A 21,424-nucleotide genomic window follows, 5' to 3' on the forward strand; every position below is an offset into this window, starting at 1 on the left:
TAATCACTTCCCAAAGGCCCACCTTCTAACATCATCACTTTGAGTGTTAGGATTTCAATGTCTGAATTTTGGAGGGACACAAATATTCAGACCATGGCAGCCATATATGACTAGTTTACAGTTAACATCCTACTCAGTAATCAAAGGCTGAAAACTTTTCCTCTAAGATCAGGAGCAAGAAAAGGATGCCCACAGTCACCACTTTTATTCAAAATAGCACTGGAAGGTCTAGCCAGAACAAGTAGGCAAGAAAAGGAAATAAATTGTATCCAAATCAGAAAGGAAGAAGTTAAATTATCTCTCTTTGTAGACGGCATGATCTTATAAACAGAAAACCCTAAATTCCACTAAAAAACTGTCAAAACTAATAAACGAATTCAGTAAAGTTACAAAATACAGAATCAACATGCAAAACTCAACTGCATTCTGGGGCTGGCCCCGTGGCCGAGTGATTAAGTTTGCACCCTCCGCTGCAGGCGGCCCAGTGTTTCGTTGGTTCGAATCCTGGGCGTGGACATGGCACTGCTCGTTAAGGCATGCTGAGGCAGCATCCCACATGCCACAACTAAAAGGACCCACAATGAAGAATATACAGCTATGTACCTGGGGGCTTTGGGGAGAAAAAGGAAAAAAAATAAAATCTCAAAAAAACCCACAAAGCTCAAATGCATTCTATTCATTAAGAATGAACTATCCAAAAAAGAAATTAAGGAAACAATTTCATTTACAAAAGCATCCAAAAGAATAAAATACTTAGGAATAAACTTAACCAAGGGGTGAGAGGCTCATACACTGAAAATTATAATACATTGATGAAGGAAATTAAAGAAGACATAGATAAATGGAAAGATTTCCCATGTTCATGGGTTAGATGAATTAATATTGTTAAAATATCCATATTATCCAAAATTATCTACAGATTCAATGCAATCCCTGTCAAAAATCTAATGGCATTTTTCACACAAATGGAAAAAACAATCCTAAAATTCATATGGAGCCATCAAAGACCCTGAATACCCAAAGCAATCTTGAGAAAGGTAAGCAAAAGTAGAGGCATTACATTTCCTGATTTCACAGCATATTACAAAGCTATAGTAATCTAAAGGATATGGCACTGGCATAGAAAGAAACACACACCAAAAAAACTGGAAAACAACAACAACAATAAAAACAGACACGCAGATCAATGGAACAGAATGGAGAGCCCAGAAATAAACCCATATATGATCAACTAGTACATGGTAAGGGTGCCAAGAACACACAATGGAGAAAAGATAGTCTCTTCAATAAATGGTTTTGGGAAAACTGGACATGAATATGCAAAAGAGTGAAATTGGATCCTTATCTTACACCATGCACAAAAATTAACTTGAAATGAATTAAAGACTTAAATGTAGGACCTGAAACCATAAAACTCCTAGAAGAAAACATAGGGAAGAAGCTCATTGACACTGATCTTGGCAATGATTTATTGGCTTTGAAACCAACAGTACAGGCAGCAAAAGGAATAATAAACAAGTGGGACTACATCAAACTATAAAGCTTCTGCACATCAAAGGAAATTATTTTCTTTTTAATGGAAGAAAATAATTGCAAATCACATATCTGATAAGGTATTGAAATCTAAAATATATATGGAACACATACAACTCAACAGTAAAATAAGAAATAACCCAATTAAAAAATGGGCCAAGGACCTGAATAGACATTTTTGCAAAGAAAGCCTACAAATGGTGAACAGGTGTATGAAGAGGTGCTCAATATCACCAGTCATGAGGCAAATGCACATCAAAACCACAGTGAGCTAGTGCTTCACAACTGTTAGAATGGGTATTATGCAAAAGACAAGAAATAGCAAGTGTTAGTGAGAGTGTGGGAAAAAAGCCTTGTGCACTGTTTATTGGAATGTAAATTGGTGCAGCCATTATGGAAAGCAGTATGACGTTTCCTCAAAAAATTCAAACTAGAACTACCATGTGACCCAGCAATCCTACTTCTGAATATAAACTCAAATTTAATGAAATCAGCAGCTCAAAGAGATATTTTCACGCCTGTGTTTATTACAGTGTTATTCACAATAGCCAAGGTATTGAAACAACCTAACTATCCATCAGTGGAAGAATGGATAAAGAAAATGTGGTTTATATGTATGATGGAATATTATTCAGCAATAAAAAATAAGGAAATCTTGCCATTTTTTACAGTGTGAGTGAACGTAGAGGACATTATGCTAAGTGAAATAAACCAGGCAGAGAAAGACAAAGAATGTATAATCTCATTTATAGGTGGAACCTAAAAACGTCAAACACACAGAAGCAGAAAGTAGAATGGTGATTGCCAGGGGCTTGGGTGTAGGGGGAAATGGGTATATGTTGGTCAAAGGGTACAAACTTTCACAAGATGAATAAATTCTCCACATATAAGGTACAGCATAATGATTATAGTTAATAATACTGTATTATATATCTGAAATTTACTAAGAGAGTAGATCTTAAGTGTTTTCACCACACACAAAAATTGTAACTATATGAGGTGATGGATGCATTAATAATTTGATTGTGGTAATCGTCTCACCATGTTTGCATATATCAAATCAACGTGTGTACACTTTAAATATATACAATCTTTATTTGCCAATTGTACCCCAATAAAGCTAGAAAAAACATGACCAAAATAGGATGGTTGATGAGAAGTCAGTTTAAGAAGAAATTAGATCCTCAGAATTTCTCCCCTCCTCCACATAACCTGATGGTTGGTATGCCTCACCCCTCTTAATATTGAGGTGTGCTGGATGTCGACAAAAATAATCCATAACCAATCTATAAATGAAAATTTGGGTGAGTTTATTCTGAGCTAAAATCTGAGGACCATGGCCCAGGGCCTTTCTTCCCAAAGGAAGAAAGGGCACCGAAGAAGTGAGGTATACAGAGTGGTTACATACCCCCAAACAGGACGTTTCACATATGATTGAAATGTCCCTCCCACAATAGTCACAAGATTGCCCTGTCGGCACAGCGCTTGATGGACACAGCAGGTAGTGGGTCTGCTATCTCGGAGGGCGTAGCAGGAGGCAAGTCTATTGTCTCGAGCTGGGTGGTCACAGGTGAGCACAGCAATCAGTTCCTAGCCTAAGGAAAGATGCTTAATCCTTAAGGAAATGCCAATGTTGGGAGGGGGGAGGGAAGTTGCACCTTTATCTCAAGGGCCTTTGTTCTTGCCATAGGGAATATCTAAAGCAGATATACAATGCATGCTCAACGGCCGCCTCAGGCCCTTTCGGAAAGACAAGGTCAGGCCGAATTAGGTTTACACCAAATGGCTTCCTCATATACTCCAATATATCCTATTAATTGCCATTTTTATTTGTCATGGATATCTCTCCTGTGTCCCTCTAGATGCATTTTGCCCTTCCTTTGCTTTAGAGGCTAGCCCGCATGGCTTAAATTAATGGACCCCCTTGTCCTTTGGCTTCCCATTGGGTTTGGCCAATGGAGAGTACTGACAGGAGATCATAGGTTGTTAAGAAAGAAGGACATTTATCCTCCAAGTTCCCTCCCCATGAGGTCACCTTGGGATGACTTCCTCTCTCCACTAAAGGTCACAGTTCCTCAGAAGTTGGCCCCTTTAAAGAACTTTCTCCTTCTAGATTCTAACAATCTTCCCCTTCCCTCATCTCTTGGACCTATAGGTGGTAAAAACAAGAGGTTCAGCACTCTCCCTAGAGGTTTCCTTACACACTTCACATGCTACCCATAACTTTGTAAAGAGTCCTTCTATGAAACCATTTTTAAGTTATCCTAATTTGAATTACCATCAATTTTATGCTAGGATCCTGGGGGAAATGGATGATCTTGGGTTGGAAGACTTTAAGAAGAACTGAAGATGGACAGACCATTCTACAAACAAAAGGACTAAGTGAAAGTTTACATCCTGAGTTTGGAGACACCTGAACTCTTTCTCACTTTGGCTCCCCAGACAGAGGGGACAGGCTTTAAGCCTTAAGGCAGGAGATTAGAAGAGCCTTCTTTGGACAATTTGATGAGGCAATGAAATAAAAAAGTACTGCTGCAGGGTTTCTAAACAAAAGAGTCCAGCAGATTCCCATGCACTGAAGGTCACAGCTGATACGGCTCATCAGCATGCATGGGTTTTCCAGTCAGTTTTTGCTTTTTAAATGTAAACTCTTCAAGATCACTGATCATCTGAAAAAATCTTCTAATAAGAAGACAGTGAATAATACAAAGAAGCAGAGAAAAGCGACTTGGGAGAAGCCAAGATTATGCAGGGAGGAAAAAAACACTCTTATTTTAACAGAAAGATAAGAGCAGATATGGTATCTATGTAATAAAAACAGATTCTGTACACACAGAACAATCACTGAACAAGAACAGAAAAAGAAAGCTCCAGAAAATAAGAATATGATAGAAATGAAATATTCAACAGGAGATGCAGGAGCATAAGAGAAAGAAAAAAACACAAAGATTAAAGGTTAGTCTATAAATTTTAACATCTAAATAACAGAAAGAAAAAAGAAAAGAGAGAAGAAATTATTAGAGCAAGAAATTCAAGAAATCACCCAGAATTGTGGAAGATGAGTTTGTAGATGTAAAATGTCCATTGTGTGTACAGCGTAATCTACAAAAATAGAAATATACCAAACACTTAATTGTGAATTTCAGATACTGGGGCAAAGAGAAGTACCCCAAAGCTCCCAGATGGGGGGTTCATATGAAGGATCAGGAATCAGAATGGCTTTAGACTTCTCAAAAACAATATTGGAAGCAAGACGTGAGTGGTAATACCTTAAATATCCTGAGGGAAAATGACTTACTATCAAGAATAAAAATATTTTCAGATCAAGGCTTTATAAAATTTGCTTCCCACACACATGCTTTTTTTAGGATGCTCTTGAGATACTCTACCAAAACAAGAACTATACTAACAATGAGGAAGACATGGGATCCAGGCACCAGGTGCCAACCTTATGTTAGTGGTTAAGAAACAGCTGGCTGAAGAGATGGCCCAGGAAGAAACCTGTCCAGACTGGAATTAGTCAGAAGGAGATAGCTCCTGGGAAGTGAACTTGATAAGAATACCTCATGTGCTTGACACTTCAGAGAGGAAGTTTAGACCTGAGGGAAAATTTGCAGACGAATTAGCGATAGGTATGTATACAACTAAGCAAACAAAAATGTGGCAATGATTAGCTCCAGGTAAAACAAAGATCTTATGCAACAAGAAAGGATAAGTTATTGTAGATTCACATATGGCCCGGCATTTATATAAAAACTTATAATAAGGTAAGTATTGAATAGTAATTGTGGGGGCCTGGAATTGGCCACGCCAAGACATGTCTCTTTGTCATGAGGATTATTTGGCGCTGGTTACTTTTGATAAACTGGGACAGGGAAGGAGGCTCTCAGGAGTGGAACTTGCTTGCCCTTTGTTAGGAGACATTTACATTTGTAAGGGAAGTCTCCATCTATAAAGGTGCCTCCCTCTCTGTACCAGGAAGAAGGGAGATGACTTTATCTCTAGAAACTCTTAATCAATGCCAAAGGCAAGGACTTAAATCTGCATTTGTTTACTACACTTGTGTGGTAATCTCCCAAGATCAACTCCCCCTCCACCCCCAACATCCTCCTTTGTCGGTAGCTGAAGATGATATTTAAGGTGGGGGCTTCATCCATTTTGGTGAGTTGCTCAGCTTGCCTGAGCCTCTCCCATGTATACATGTTATAAAGCTTTGTTTAATTTTCTCCTGCTATTCTGTCTCATGTGAATTTAATTCGTTCTCCTGCCAGATGAACCCAGACAGGGTAGAGGAAATGTCTTCCTCCCCTACATAATCTAACCAAACTTAGTATGAGATGACACTGGAGGCTAGTTGGGTTGAGGGAGAGTGAAAGAGACTTGAATCTTCATCTTCCCAAGAGAGAAATATGTAGGTTATTCTTAAAACAGAGATATGAAAAGGAGTAATACAAGCTATTTAGAACCGTGGAGGTAACTATGGACAACAATACCAAAAAGTTGTAAATTGAAAATGGTTGCCACCAGAGAGTAGGAAATGCACACATATGTTGGACACTGGTGTCAGGACACCGTTGTTCTTCCTAATGTTTTTAAAAGAACTGTTTGACTCTTTCAATTCTATGCATTTATAACTTTGAGGAAAACAAAAACCAAACTAAAAAAAAAAAAATCAGAATAAAAGAGCCAAAAAAAAAAAAAACAAAACAAAGAAAAGCACATGCTCTTCTGTCAGAATTCTGCCCAAGCAATTTTCTTTTTTAAGAAGTCTGACATTAATCTTTTAGCTAATCTGCCAAGATTGTGGATTTATTTTTAATGGATTTCTGTGGAAAAGAAGAACATTGAAGTGAGCATACTACCTAGAATTCAAGTGAGTAAATTGTTTCCCAACAAAAGAGATTTATAATGAAAGAATGATTTGCTGATGTGCTGGGTGAAAACGTGAGGCCTACTTTGAAAATTGAGTCTTCACAAAGTCTCCTGATCCCAGAGCATCTTCAGATAGTGAATCCCACCATGAAACTGAGCGTTCAGCATCTGCATCTGGTATTTGGTACTTTGGAACATCAACACCTGCATACTTATCAAGTGAAATGATTTTCTGTTCCTAAATATAAATTCATTATCTGATGATTCACAAATAGGAATGTGATCAGTTAATAACAACTAGCCAAAAAAAAGGGTCATGAAACTCAGATGTGGCTTTCTATGTGGGTTGTTTATATGGTGAAGAAAAAACCTGTAATATATTTGTTAGCTTATTTGTATATATCATGCCTAAGTTTATTAAGACCCCTGGAGGGAAGTTGCTGATAGCCATCTGTCCTGTCCTTTCAGATATTTCAAGTGATGCTTGTGCAAACAACACTGAGATGCTCACTTATCTGATTTTTCTCGGTGATGTTACTAAACTTTAAATCTTGTAGACGATCTAGTGTACTAACTCTTGTCTTTGGAATTATGAAGCAGTTTTTCTCGTACAATTTGAAGCCAGTCCTAAGCTGGATGGAGTGAGATAAAAGAGAAGGGTAGATAGAAGGAGAGTGAGGTCAAGGTTGGCATCAGATGCTGGGAGAACTTTTAGGCAGTGAGGTAGAGAAGAGAGGAAAGATGGAGGAGGAAGCAGAAATAGAACTAATTGGTCTGTTGGATTCCTTCAGATTCCCTATTTTTGCATGTAAATCTCTGGCTAGTTTGTGTACTAACAGCATTGCCTCTACTCCATATTTCACCGTTGCGGTAAATAAAGATGCAGGTTCAGGGAATTAGATATTTGGCTTAAGCATGACATAGTTCAGACTAACTAGTGGAGTGGCCTTGGGCAAGTGTGTTTCATCCTCCATTAAATGGTGTTCATGATTGTGTGCTGCTGTGAAGATGAAATGCGATAATGGATGGGAAGTGCTTAGCACGTGGACTGGCATGTAGTAAACATCCAATAAATACTAGAAACGTTATGGGGATAGGAATAGAAGAAATGGTCAATGGGACGAGGAGAGGGAAACCCTGTAAATCAGGGGAAAATTGATATACAGAATTCAAGTTCTTCATTTCCTTTCTGGCTTGTTTTCTAAATTTTGTTTTCTCACATCTGACTGCAATAAAGAACATATTTGAATGAGTTATGTGCTTTGGCAATTAGCTTACAGATCTCTCTAAATGTAAGTCAGGATATTTTCAGCCTTCGTAAAACCAGAGTGGATTATGTGGAGCGAAACAGATTGCTGTCCGTGAAATTCGACAGCCACGCCCTGAGAGTCTTGTGTGGGCTGGTCATTGTGCCAGGACCTCTGGGAGGAAGATGGTTAGGCACCTGCTCTGTCCTTGAGGCATAAAGTAGACTGGAAATTGCATTATTTCAGTTCATCTCAGTTCAGTTCCATTCAATTCAGTTTATTTTAGTTCATTTCATGCTTCAGCCAGTTGTAGAATGAAACTGGATCCTAAAATAGCAGCACAAATTATCAGAGGGTTCTGATCTTAGGTAATTGTGGTTTGAGAGGGAAAAGAAAGAGTCTGCTAATCAGCCCAGGTCTTCTCTGTTCTTGTCTGATTGTTAAAAAAAATAAGAAGAAAAAAAGAAGGAAGCTATCTAGCGAATAAAGGGGCCAAGATGTATCACTCGTGTAATCATAAAAGAGCAATAAAATTATTTTTATGAAGGTGATCAAGAATTCTCTGAAAAAGATATATTCTCTGAAAATGAATTTTCCAAGAGCGGTTCACACATCCACCACATGAATTCTTTATTTCTTCTCTCTATTTAGATCCATTCTTACATATATGTATATTCTCTTTTCTAACGGATTTGTGATTATTGAGTTCATTGTCATAGCAAAATCATCATAATAAATGTATCTATTATATTAAAAGCTAGTGCAAACAACTGAATACTAAAATTAAAGTCAAAAATTAAATATCTAAATCTGTGCTAACCTCAAAAAGAGTTTGTCTTTGAACTGAAGGAATAATTATATATATATATGTAATTTTTTTCCTAGACCACGAAGAACAAACCTGTAGTCTGACAAAGTCAGATTTATAACCCCCAAATCCTGGGAGACGAATAATAAAGCTGACACAGAAGAGCCAAAGAGGTCATCAGACCCCTGGTTTAGTGCAAAACTCATGCATTTGGGGTAGAGAAGCCTGGAGCAGGTAGATTTAAGGGGTCTCGAATGTGCATATTGTTACCTAGTTAGGGTCTTTGTCCATGGTATTGAGAGGATCTCAGCCAAACCTCCAATTTACGAAAGCCTAGTGAGTTACAGATCACTGGGGACAAACCCTAGTGACTGACAAAATCAGATTTATTGACTTGCAGCAAGGGAAGTCCCTTCAGAAGGGTTGGGAACGCTGCTTGACAAGAGGAAGTGTCTTTCACAAGATTTGGGTGGTCACTGAAGGGTTCTGAGGAGAGTCCAGTGGAAGCCCGTGGAGATCAGCTCTGGATTCCTTGCTGTTTCTGAGGTGGTTTAGGTTAAATGAAGATTAACGAAGGATTATGACATGCTGTCACAAGGCAAGAGATGTTTAGCCACTGGGTATCCGCAGTAATGGATGAGTTACACAAAGTGGGTCTTCGAGCATCATTGGCGACAAAGCAGGAGTCATTCAAGAGGAGGGTTGTTATGGCATTTTACAGCTGCTGTGTGGCCTTGGGAGAAACAATGTCTCTTGTGGAGTACACAGCTGGCTTTATGTGTCTGTCCCCACTGCCTGATTAACAGCAGGGTTCCTTGTTTCTTTTTCAGTCTGAGTTGATTTTCACTCTTTCATTTCCGGGCAGGTTTTCTCTCTCATATATACATGTAAAAAAAATATGTAAAATTTGGGAACAAGTTCCCAATTCACTTATTCAAATATTCAAATTCAATGCTAATAGATGTCTGCACATTTCAGGTTAGAAGAAATTCTATTTTTAAGCTGAAGACACCCAGTGAATTGGAACTAAACCTGGAGCTTCTAATCCATTGTTATTTAAAAACATTAGGAAGCAAAATTTTTTTGGACGTGTTGGTGGGGAAAGAGTTGTGATAGACTATAGGGAGGTCCAAGGTTAAACCTTCTTTCTTTTCCAGGAAAGCCTCTTTGCAGACTTTCCTAAAACCATAGAACATTTACAGACAAACATTCCATGGTTAGTCATGAGGGAATTTAGATACTGTTAGTGAAAAAAATATCTACCCACCCCACAGGTGTTGTCCACACACTGAGGGCGGCATTTATGCATAGTTTCACTTCCTGATGCATCAAAACACTGCATGACATGGTAGAGGTATGGTAATTATTTCCCTGTCATTAGATGGGAATCTTGGTGATGGATGGAAACCTCTATTGGCAATTTATAAGTTGTGTGACCAATATGTTTCTCTGGGAATAGATAAATGTCTTGTTTTGTCAAAATCCTATTATTCTGATTTATTTGTTGACTTTTATGTTGTCAAAGAAGTTCTATGATAGATTGGGATGAATTCAATTGTATTTATTATTTATTTATATTCATGTTCCAGAATTAATGTGTCGCCTAAAGTCGCCTGGAGTGAATACGTTAGTACCTCTTCCTCTTGTCGGTACTTTTGAGATGATTTGGGGCCTTTCTGAAAAGTGGCTGCAGTTACCATGAGCTAGTAACATGTTGCCTCAGTGCAACTGTGTTTTAAGCTTGTGGGATGGATTTTTCTTGAGCCTTTTCTGAGAAGCAGCTGCTGGGTGATCATTGTCGTCATCATCTTTATTTGCAATCAAGTGACATTATTTTAGGTACTATAGATTCAGATTAAGCAGACATAGCTCTTGCCCTCTGGGGACCTAAAATGTAAAAAGCAAGCCACCATCATAAAACAGATACTTTAAGACTATAATTTTAAAAATGCATGAAAAGATTAAATTTACATTCATTTAGTGTTGAAATCTTGCAAAATTAACAAGAAAGGGAAAATTAGAGGCTTATATTTTGCCTTCTAAAAAATCTGTTTCACTTTTCAGTATTTAAAATAGACACTGTGTAATCCCTCCGCTACCTCCTCTTACTGTGTTTCAGTTGTTTACATCTCAACGTATGGATTGATTTCCCCTGAGCATAACCGTGCACAGAAATTATCTTCAGTCTCTTAGAATAAAAGTAAAATCAGAGATAACGCATCTTAAGGTTAATCTCTGCTTCATTTCACAACCATATAACAATATTTATCCTTGCATATGAACATATCACATTGACACCTGCTACATATTACCTTTTACGAATTAATGTGAAATATGCATTGTAGGGAATTATCTACACATCCACTCTTTAGTTTCTGAGACTCCTGAAGAGCTGGCTTCACACCTGGATTACTTCAAACCAGGTGTCTAATCTGTGTATCCTGAATAGGAAAATCACTCGGTCCAAATTAGTTCACAAGGGATAGAAAGCAAAACTTTGAGATACGAACAGGGTTCTGCAATTCACACCATTTAAATTCTGTGGACTTTTTTGGTTCATGTTGAAAAGATTTTCTCCTTGACCAAACTCTACTTGGGCTTCCCTGAGTTTTTCAACTAGGCCTCGACTTCTGTGTTTGTTTCTGCATTGTCCAGTTTTTGGAAGAATTCTGTTAAGTTGTGTGAGCAGAATCCCCCATATCTGGGTACCCTCCATTTCTGATCAGGCACCTCATCCTCCACCATTCCCCAGGTCGTGTCCGATCACCCTGGCCTGCCTTCAGCAAGAATCCTGTTAGGTCAGCTTAGCCATAATCCCTCCTATCCTTGATGTTTCCTCTTTGTAATTTCCCATCCACTGACCCCTACCCACCTCCTTGGCTATCCCATTTGCCTATGCTGTATTTGGAGTTGAGTCCAATCTCTCCCCCAATGCAAGACACCATTGCAGTAGTCCCCACACCCATCGCAATGTCCCCACCTTGAAAAAGTCTTCCTTACCATCTTTAACAGTGTCAGTGATTTTTTTCTTTAACAATGTTAAGATTTATTGAGACCTATGTAAAAGGACAGCTGACCTTATCCAAGTCAGAGTTCTGTGGAAATAACCACAAGACACATTTACCTGTGAGTGAAGAGATGCTGCATGTCAGGTACAGAGGTGATCATAAGACTATGGCAATGTGAAAAGGCAAATGAGATTCTGTTATCTCCATAGAGTTATTTACAATGTAATTTTAGTATTTGAATGAGTTTGCATGTCTGATCCATCTAAAACAACACTTTTTCTCAATATAAAATAATTCATACTTACCAAAATGACAATAAAAATAAAGTAAAAATAATTTGTAATTCTATCATTTAGAGAATCAATCTTTCTTTTTGGCTTTTTAAAACCATTATTTATTTGAAATGTACAATGTTTCTTTGTAAAAATGTTGAAATCATATTGTTTTTGTATATATTTTTTTCACTTAATATTGTCAGAAGCATTTCCCTATTTCACTAAGTAATCTTGAAAGTCTCATATTTAATGACTTCCTATTATTCCACCGTATAGAAGCACTGTCTTTTTTCTTTTCCATTTATTTCCCATTGTACATTTAGCTCGTGATTCCTTTTAAGTTTTCTCTTTTAGTTAAGTGTATTGTATAATTGTGAAGATATGTATTTGAGGGGCAACCAAATAGGCTAAGATTGGGGCTAGGTGAAAAAAAAAAACCTTAGTTTTTTTCTTTTTTTGTGAGGAAGATTCTCCCTGAGCTAACATCTGTGCCAACCTTCCTCTATTTTATGTGGGACGCCACCACAGCACAGTTTGATGATTGGTGCTAGGTCCGTGCCCAGGATCCAAACCTGTGAACCTCGGGCTGTCCAAGAGGAGCACACAAACTTAACCCCTACACCACCGGGCTGGCCCACCACTCTACTTTTTATATAAATGTTCTTGCTGGTTTAGGAAAATGCTTTTAAGCAAACCATCCTTTGTGCATTCCTTCTTAAATATGCTTTATAAAATGCATGAGTTTAGAAAGAATTAATACATTGTGGTTGTAGATGTTTTAAGTGTCTTGACATTATGATTTAATTTACTTGACTAACTCTAAATTTGCTCATCATATTCTGCCTATGACCACAGGAAACCTTGGTATTAATGCTTGGGAAGGGGCTGGGTAGAGAATTGGGAGATGATGCTCTAACTTGTCCTCATGGCTCACTATGGATCCTGCATAATTTAGTGCTGCCTTTGGGCGTTGTATCTAGTTCTGCGTTTACAGTGTTTGATAAAACGGAAGATGGTACAGGACGTACTGTACAAGTTAGAACCCAGAGAAAAAAGCGCCTGTGAAATGTTGGGGGAAAACAGCACAGTAACTGACAGTGGTATTTCTGGAATTCTGGACTCAGTTGCAGTTCACTGAACACAAGTCTACTGATCAATTGGATTATCCTTGATGGGATTGATGTCCAGAAAGCAGAAGAGGAAAGAAAGAGAAAACTGTTTTCAGTGTGAATATAGGACTAATAAATGGCATATGAATTCTGAAAAGCATTTGGGTAGACTAAACTTTAGTTCTAAAAACTGTATGTCTCTCTCTCTATATGCATATATGTGTGTGTATATATATAAAGTAAATTATAACCAAAATACTTTATCTGTCACCGTAGAACATAATCAATAAATAGCAAAACATGAGAATTGATTTTTAAAACACAGAGGAAACTTCGTATCCAACCACTAGATTTTGCAAATGAAGAAACGGAGACTCTGGGAATGGAAGTGACCGGATTCAGTGACTGGATTCTGACCACCCTGTCTTGAGCAGTTTCTACTGCACCATATACTTAGAAGACAAGGCGGGCTTTGGCTATTGAACTATCACAACACCATTTCTGTTCTAGAGAGTAGCTGCCATTTATAAAGACACTCATCCTCCTAATACTCCTGGATTTCTAAGATTGCAGACATTTCTCTGGGAGTGTTTCTTTAATGGTCTTTGCATTGCAGACACAGGAAAATAAAAGAAGTTCTATCTCTATGTGTAAGGCCAATTCTCCAGGCTGTTGACTATTCCTATTGCTACTCATTTCATGGATGACCACAGATAGACACAGGGCTTGAAATTCTGCCAACATGCTGATGTCCCCAAAATATAAATATCAAAATCTGACTGCTCCCTTAAACATCTAACTTGTGTATCTAAGTGACTGCTTGATACTCCATTCTAATAAGTAATCCAGTGTGACAAATCCCAAACTGAAGTCTTGATTCCCCACATGCAAACTTGTTCCTCCCCTATATCTGATGAGGATCAAGGCAGCCCCAGGGAGAAAAGCCCAAGGCGTCTTGGCCTACATAGCGATCTATATCATCCTCCAGGAAGGACAGGATGTCCTGACCTGGTCCCATCTGATTCTTATCTAAAGTTATAGGACCACCCAATAACCAGACCCCACCTACAGTAATACCATTTTAACGACTTTTTTACATAATCTTTCCTTGGTCTTGTAAAGAGATAACTCATGTACCTATGCCTTCAAATTTAGCCCTACCCTCAACCCATGTTTACAGCTCTTCCTGCCCATGAGTCTTGTCCCCATGCTACTCCATGTTATTCTCTGAGCACTACTGCCAGATCTTGAGAGTCCAAGAAATCCTTTTAAATCCTCGGGTCGCCAAGCCCATGTCATATCCTCATTTCAGTAAATGGCAACGCCATTTTTCTAATTGTTCTGGCCCCCATATTGGAATCATCCTTGACTCTTATCATAACCCCCTGCCCCAATGTGACCTTTCTGACCACTTCACCGCTATCTTCACCACCACCTTCACCACTATCACTCTGTCCAGCTATCAGCATCTATCACAGGACTATTACAAAAGCCTCGGCTTCATTCTCCAGCTTCCCTCGGGGTCCTGCATGTTCCATTGTCCATACAGCAGCAAAATCACCCTTTTAAACTCAAAATTGGAGCAAGATACTGCCTGTTTGTACTCCTCCAAAACTTTCCATCTTAACCAGAGTAAAAGCAGAATTCTACCACTCTTCCTCCTGTTCCCTTTGGCTGAGCTATGCTGGCCTTTCAGATGCTCTAGGATACCCCATGACGTTCCTACCTCAGCGTCTTGGTCCTCCTGTTCCCTCAGCCTGGAATGCTCTTCCCTCAGACATGCACATGGTTCACTTCTTCACTTCATTCAGGCTTCCTGCAAAGATCTCTTCCTCAAAGAGCCTTCCCTGTCACGTCACCTAAAATAACACATTCTATCACTTTTTACCCCCTTCTCTTCTTTATCTGTCTCTTCAGAATTTTCCATTCTTTGAAATAGGCTTTATATTTATGTGTTAATTTTTTTCTCCTGGTTCCATTAGAAGGTAAGACCCCTGAGGACAGGGACCTTTCTTTTTTATTTTTTTGAGGAAGATTAGCCCTGAGCTAACATCTGCTGCCAAACCTTGTCTTTTTGCTGAGCAAGACTGGCCCTGCGCTAACATCCATGCCCATCTTCCTTTACTTTATATGTGGGATGCCTACCACAGCATGGCTTGCCAAGCGGTGCCATGTCCGCACCTGGGATCCGAACTGGTGAACTCTGGGCCACTGAAGGGGAACGTGAGCACTTAACCGCTGCACCACCTGGCCAGCCCCCAGGGACTTTCCTGCTTGGTTCACTGCCACATCCTCAGTAACTTCAATAGTCTTGGCATATAGTCGGTGCTTAATTATGATTTATTTATTGAATGAATGATGCCATGTCTATTTTCAAGTGCCAAAATTGGAGCAAGGGTTGAATTCTAACAAGAGGTAGGAAACAAAAAGAGTGTCTTCCTCTGGTCTTGAAGAAGAGCCTGGCTCATGTTCATCCTCTTTTTCCTTTATCCTAATTCCCGTCTTTCTCCGCGTCTCACTCACTGCAGTGCTCGGACACCACAGTTGAATCAAGGAAGAGTGGCTTTTGGTCCAGTGGCTTGGTTGTGATGTCTCTCATATAGTTGTACTACATCTTCGACTCTTGAAATTATTAATAGTTTTTGGTTAAGATCCATTAAAGTTAGAAAAACAAGAATGACCCTTCAAAAATCATAAATAATTGATTAGCTAAACCTGTGGGCAGATTTTGGTGATGTGCTAATTTGCAGATAATATGTATCCATGTACAGAAAAATGTCTGATTTGACATTGTGAGATAATAAATATATACATTGGTCTGCCTCCAGTTCTTGGCACGGAGCTCTTGAAACCTTTGTAATTTCCTGAGTGATAAGAGCACTAGGAGCATCTTTTGTTCTAATGCTTGGACTTTGACCCTGGTTCCCGACACAGGGCTCCTAAATCCCTTGTCATTTCCTAGGTGACAAGAGTATCTTTTGCTCTAATGAGGTGACTCTGGGTAGGCTCTTGGGTGGGGGCTGGTCATCAGAAAGACCAAGCTATCATCAGAAGCTTGGAAATTTCAGCCCCACCCTCCATTCTCCAGAGACGGAGAAGGCTGGAAGTGGAGATAATAACTGATCGTATCTATGTGATGAAGCCTCCACAAAATCCCAGTAGTATGGGGTTCAGAGAGCTTCCAGGTTGGCGAACACTTCCGCGTACCGGGAGGGTGGTACACCCACTCCACAGGGACAGGTCCTTCTGCACTTGGATGCTCCCAGACCTCATCATATGTATTTCTTTATCTGGCTGTCCATCTATATCCTTTATCATATCCTTTAATAAAAACAAGTAAGTATTTCCCTGAGTTCTGTGAGCTGTTCTAGCAAATAATTGGATCCAAGGGGGAGGAGGTCATGGGAACTCTAACCTGTAGCCAAGGCAAACAGAAGTTGTGGGTAACCTGGGGCTCTACTACTGGCAATTGGCATCTTTGGTGGGGAGCAGCCTTGTGGGACTGATCCCTTAACCTGTGGGATCTGGCTCTACCTCTGGGTAGATAGTGTCAGAATTGAGTTAAATCGTGGGACATCCGGCTGCTATTACAGAATTGCTTGCTGAGGGGAACCCCCAGTATCTGCGATCAGAATTGTTGTGAGTGTGGTAGTAGTGTGAGAGTAAGGGAGAAACAAAGGGGGAGGACTGACATTTTCCTACACAGGGGTTCGTAAATGACAAATTAATGGCAAACAATACTGTGATAGCTAAATTAAAAAAGAGAATTTGAAACAATGTTAAAATATGCTTTGATTAAAGTCAGAGAAATTATTAAAAATGAATTTTACTGTTTTTGAGCTCATCAACTAACGCATGATCAATGTTTCCCTCCTAACTATCTTTGTGTGATTGTTTTATGTAAAGCATTTGATACAACATGAGAAAAAAGTTTTGCTATATCTGAAAGTTCTCTCTGATCTCCTAATTTTTTTCTAAACTTCACTGTAGATGTAGGAAATAAAATCAGCAGCAATTCCCAGGAGGAGGGAGGGGCTGAAAACTAAAATAAAAAAATTGGCTCCAAGAAGATCATGTTCAAGTTTATCTGTGCCTTGGAGAGGCCTCTTTGATGTCCCTTCAGGGTTGCCACTGCATAAGATGAAGCTCCCAGCCTCCTATCTGATAGACAGACAAGCTGGCTAAAATGGGACTTCTCTATTGCTTTCTCTTCCTCTGAAAGGATAATTATCTATATTCTAAATCCTCTGTCTTGTTGCTTAGAAAAAGTTACTGTACTCATGTGATCATCATCATTTTTTTTAAAGGCCATTCTTGAAAAGAAGTTCAACAGATAATTTAAGTTTGTGGTGTGAAACTCATTTCTGCTAATGGGAGACAAGTTGTTATTTCTCTACAGACTGTCTCTTCAGAGTAATAGAATAATTCAATCAAATTAAAAATGTGAAGACATTTTTCATCAAGCCACAGTGAGCAATCAGCCAACACAAAGCACACTGTGCTAGGAAACAGATAATGCAGTGATGAAGCTTTTCTATACAAAGAAAAGGACTTCCATTAAAACATATAAACTAACTTAATGGCCTACATGGTACAAAAAGAAAGAGTAGTTCAAATTTTTGTCTTAATCCACTGGGAGTCAAGTCCTCTGTAATGTTGATCTACTTAATTGTCAAAATAATTATTTTCTTCACTTTATAGATGAAGAAATTTGGCAGTCCTAAGATGATGGAAGCTAGGCAAGGTCACACAGCTACTGAGTGGCTGGGGTTGGATTTGAATTTAGCTCTGATTCGAAATGTCATCTTTTCCCACTTCACTGCACTCTCTCCTCCATGCTGTTAATTTTGCACCAATCCAGAAAGTTTGAGTTTTATTGATCTTTCCCAACCCAAACATTTCATCTCATTTTTTCTTCCCCAGTTTTCCTACAGGCATAATGCTCAAAATGCAAGACATGGAATACCCCAGGCTGGAGTAATTTGGGGACCTCTCTGTGCACTTGGCACTGCTGATCTGCCCTTCCCTTTTATTTAGGCCCACATATCTTATAAGAAGCAAACTCATGTTCTGAATACAATTGTAGCAAACGATTGGAACCTGAGCCTCTCTACCAAGAAAGGAAACTTGAACTTTCTTCAGGAAGACATTCACTCTCCTTCAAGAGAACTTGGTAAAAAGAAACCAGAATTTGATTTGTAACTTAACCTGGGCTTAATGATGGCCTGGCCTCTTTCCTGTCTTCACTTCAGTGTCTTCGTGAATTTAGCACGCTGGGAACTCTTCACTGGGTATTGTGCTTCATCGTTCCTGCCCCTGTTTGACCTTAGGTATAAGACTAGATATATTTAGCCACCTTCTCACTTGCTAGCCATAATTTTTGAAATTCTATCTCAGGAAAATTGAAATTGAAACTGGCAATTTTGCCATCCACATAGTGAGCGTATGATTACTGTGACCTGTCGGGCGGTTGGCCCTCTGTAAGGGACATTAAAACACCTCCCAGGACTGAAACATCACTGAAGATGTGATGAGATGGGTAATTTTTGTAAGGGATACTTGGACAAACCACTTCAAAAGGAAAAGGGAGGGACATTCAGTTTTAGGATAATGAAACCATCTTCTATGATGCTGCAATGATGGATATATGACATTATGCATTTGTCAAAACCCATAGACCCATGCAATGCAAAGAATGAACCATAATATAACTATGGCCTTTAGTTAAAAATAATGCATTAGTATTGGTTCATGAGTTATAACAAATGTACCACACAATGCAAGATGTGAATAATAGGAGAAACTATGGAGGGCAGGGGCCAGAGAGGAGTATATGGAAACTCTCTCTACCTTCTGCTCAATTTTTTCAGTGAACCTACAACCTAAAATATAAAGTCTACTAGTTAAAGAAAAAACGAAGAAGAAATGAAGGGCATACTTTAGCCATAATAGAGGCATGCTTTAGTCATGATAGATGACCATTATTCCTCAAGTACCTTCTCAAGGAGGACAGAGCCATAATTTCAGGGCTTCTATTTTGCAGGGTGTGATGTTAAGTCTGTGGCCAGAGCTAAACTGCTTTGGGCAATTAAGGAAAGAGGATGGTCTGTCTCTTGTCTAAATGAAAGCTGAACACATACTAAAGAGCATTGGTTTGAAGGGGCACCAAATGCGATGCCCAGGTGGCTGCACGTTTGCATCTCTGTGGCTCCTAAGCTCTTAGGCTGATGAGGAAATTAAGTCAGATTCATCATCCAGGCTCTTGGCTCGGCTCCCCCAAGGGCTCCTCTTGCTGGAGCCTGATGGGGTTTCAGCCCTGTGAGCCATCCATCCTTTACTGCTCAGACGGAAGCTGCTGTGAGACAAGGATACACAGAGGAGGGGGAGGGCAGAGCAGCCTCCTTCCCAACCTCCCCGCTCTTCATCATGCGACGCATGGGGGACCCACCTTAGAAAGATTCCATCCTGGGTGTATATTTTGGCCTGGCTTTTGAGAACATGAAGGTCCTACAACGTTTCCATGGAATTTATCGGTGAAAGAGAGACATAAAGCTATCATTGTGACACGTCTCAATCTGAGATTATTTGTTTAATGCTTATTCCTCAATCACAATGAAAAGTTTCACTCAGTCTTGGAATGAGTTAAAGAAATAGCTAGTTCTTTCTTTATTCATTTTTTAAAAAGATTTCCTGAGGAGCTCAAAGTACTTCATGAATATAAAATTATTCAGTAGATGACATTAAAGCGGTCCTATAAAGTAGGCATGTGTTTGTTTTAAAAAACATTATCTGCCTCCAAATCTGTAAAAAAGAACACAAGAAAGGAAAAGATAGCAGTGTTAAATAATGTTAAATGCAAGAAGGGCTATTTATTTTTACATTATTATAGAAAATGGCCTGAATAGATATTGCAAGATTATTTCTCACTTCAAAGTTTAAAATTTTCCATTTTTCATGTAATTTTTTGGTTAATGATACTGGCTTGTATTTTCTGATAGACTTATGAATGGTAGTTTTCCTCTTCTACTTGGATATTGAAAAGGCCAAAAAAGAGAGAGAGAGAGAGATAGAAAACACAAAGCAGGCGGAAATAAATATAAAAAATAGCTAAGAAAATAAAGTCAAATTTGGAAAAGCCTGTTTATGCTAGCAGGGATTACAGAGTATAAAAAAGTTCTAATGGAAGATAAAGAGCATATGGTTTAGTATTTTAATTTAATTTAAATTTTTTTGAGGAAGATTAGCCTTGAGCTAACTTCTACCATCAATCCTCCTCTTTTTGCTGAGGAAGACTGGCCCTGAGCTCGCATCCATGCCCATCTTCCTCTACTTTATATGTGGGACGCCTGCCACAGCATGGCTTATAAGCAGTGCGTAGGTCCACACCTGGGATCCGAACCGGCAAACTCCGGGCTGCCAAAGAGGAACATGTGAACTTAACCACTGTGCCACTGGGCCAGCCCCTAGTATTTTAATTTTAAATGTTTTGCCCCAAATCACAACAGCTAAAGGCAGTGCAAGATTGAGAACCTCCATTATGTTAATTACCAATGCCACCACTCACAGGAAGCAAGGAAAAGGACTTCCTCTTCCTTCCAGTCTCCCTTGAATGCGCTCCCATCAGGCTTTTGTCCCCACCATGTCTCTGAAGTAACTCTTGTCAATGTCCCCAAAGACTTCCATGTTGCCAGAGCCCACAGTCATTTTGTTGTCACCTTGTCTACCTATTAGCAGAATTTTTCACACTTAATCACTCTCTCCTTTTGGCACTTAATTTGCTTGGCTTTTAGCTTGTGCCTCCCTATTACTGACCTCGTTTTCAATCTTCTTACCCAGCTCATCCTCATTAGAGCTCTAAATGTTGGCATACCTTAGAGCTCAGTCAATTTTACCTCTTCTCATCCACTTCTCTCACCATCTCACCTGATGATCATCTGCCTACTATGATCCTCCTCTCGGAGAGAACACCTTAATGTATTTTGAACTCAACATAGCAGAAACTGAACTTTCAATTCCCTGTACTCCTGAAACTCGCTCTCCCTTCCGCAAATGGCAACTGCCTTCTTCCAGTTACTTGAACCCAAATCTTCATCCTCTTACCAAACTTTAAAAAACCAGGAGCTTCTAAAAAGCAAAACCGTGTTGTTGTATAATACTTCACTCATTGCTAATTTTCCAGCATTGTCACAAAGGTTTCAGCTCTCTTTCTTGTCTGTTCCTGGGTTGAATGGCTCTTTCCTGTAGAACCAGAGGATAGGCCAGGAATGTGGATGGAATTCGGATTGTTGCTAGGTTACTTTGTATGTTCTACCCCTGTTTACCGTTTACGGTGAAAACTCATAGATTTTCAACAGGAAAACAAACTCTTTTGAAGCTTACTTATGAAAAATCAAATAACAAGTGAAAAGCACAAATAAAAAAAATCTTTGATGTTCTTCCTCTTTTCTTCTAGAAAATATATTTTTGAGTACATAAAATAGAATTGAAATTGAAAAAAAAATGAGTGCTTTCAGAATCTCAGCGTCAAAGCACGCAGTATGGGTTACAGACTGAACCAGAACAAGAATATGAC

General features: G+C 39.1%; 1 long non-coding RNA gene across 2 annotated transcripts; it reads right to left on the reverse strand.

Annotated features, from left to right (window-relative positions):
• Positions 1–19,489: 19,489 nt before the first annotated feature.
• LOC111771213 (uncharacterized) lies at positions 19,490–21,136 on the reverse strand. Of its 2 annotated transcripts, XR_002804911.2 has the most exons (3): positions 20,953–21,124; positions 20,417–20,576; positions 19,490–19,653 (listed from the first exon to the last, which is right to left on the reverse strand). It is a non-coding gene; the product is annotated as an uncharacterized lncRNA (long non-coding RNA). The 2 variants fall into 2 exon arrangements; XR_011433948.1 differs by lacking the exon at positions 20,417–20,576 and having other exon boundaries at positions 20,953–21,136.
• Positions 21,137–21,424: the final 288 nt, after the last annotated feature.

The sequence above is a fragment of the Equus caballus genome, chromosome 29, assembly GCF_041296265.1.
Source record: "Equus caballus isolate H_3958 breed thoroughbred chromosome 29, TB-T2T, whole genome shotgun sequence".
NCBI classification, from domain to species: domain Eukaryota; kingdom Metazoa; phylum Chordata; class Mammalia; order Perissodactyla; family Equidae; genus Equus; species Equus caballus.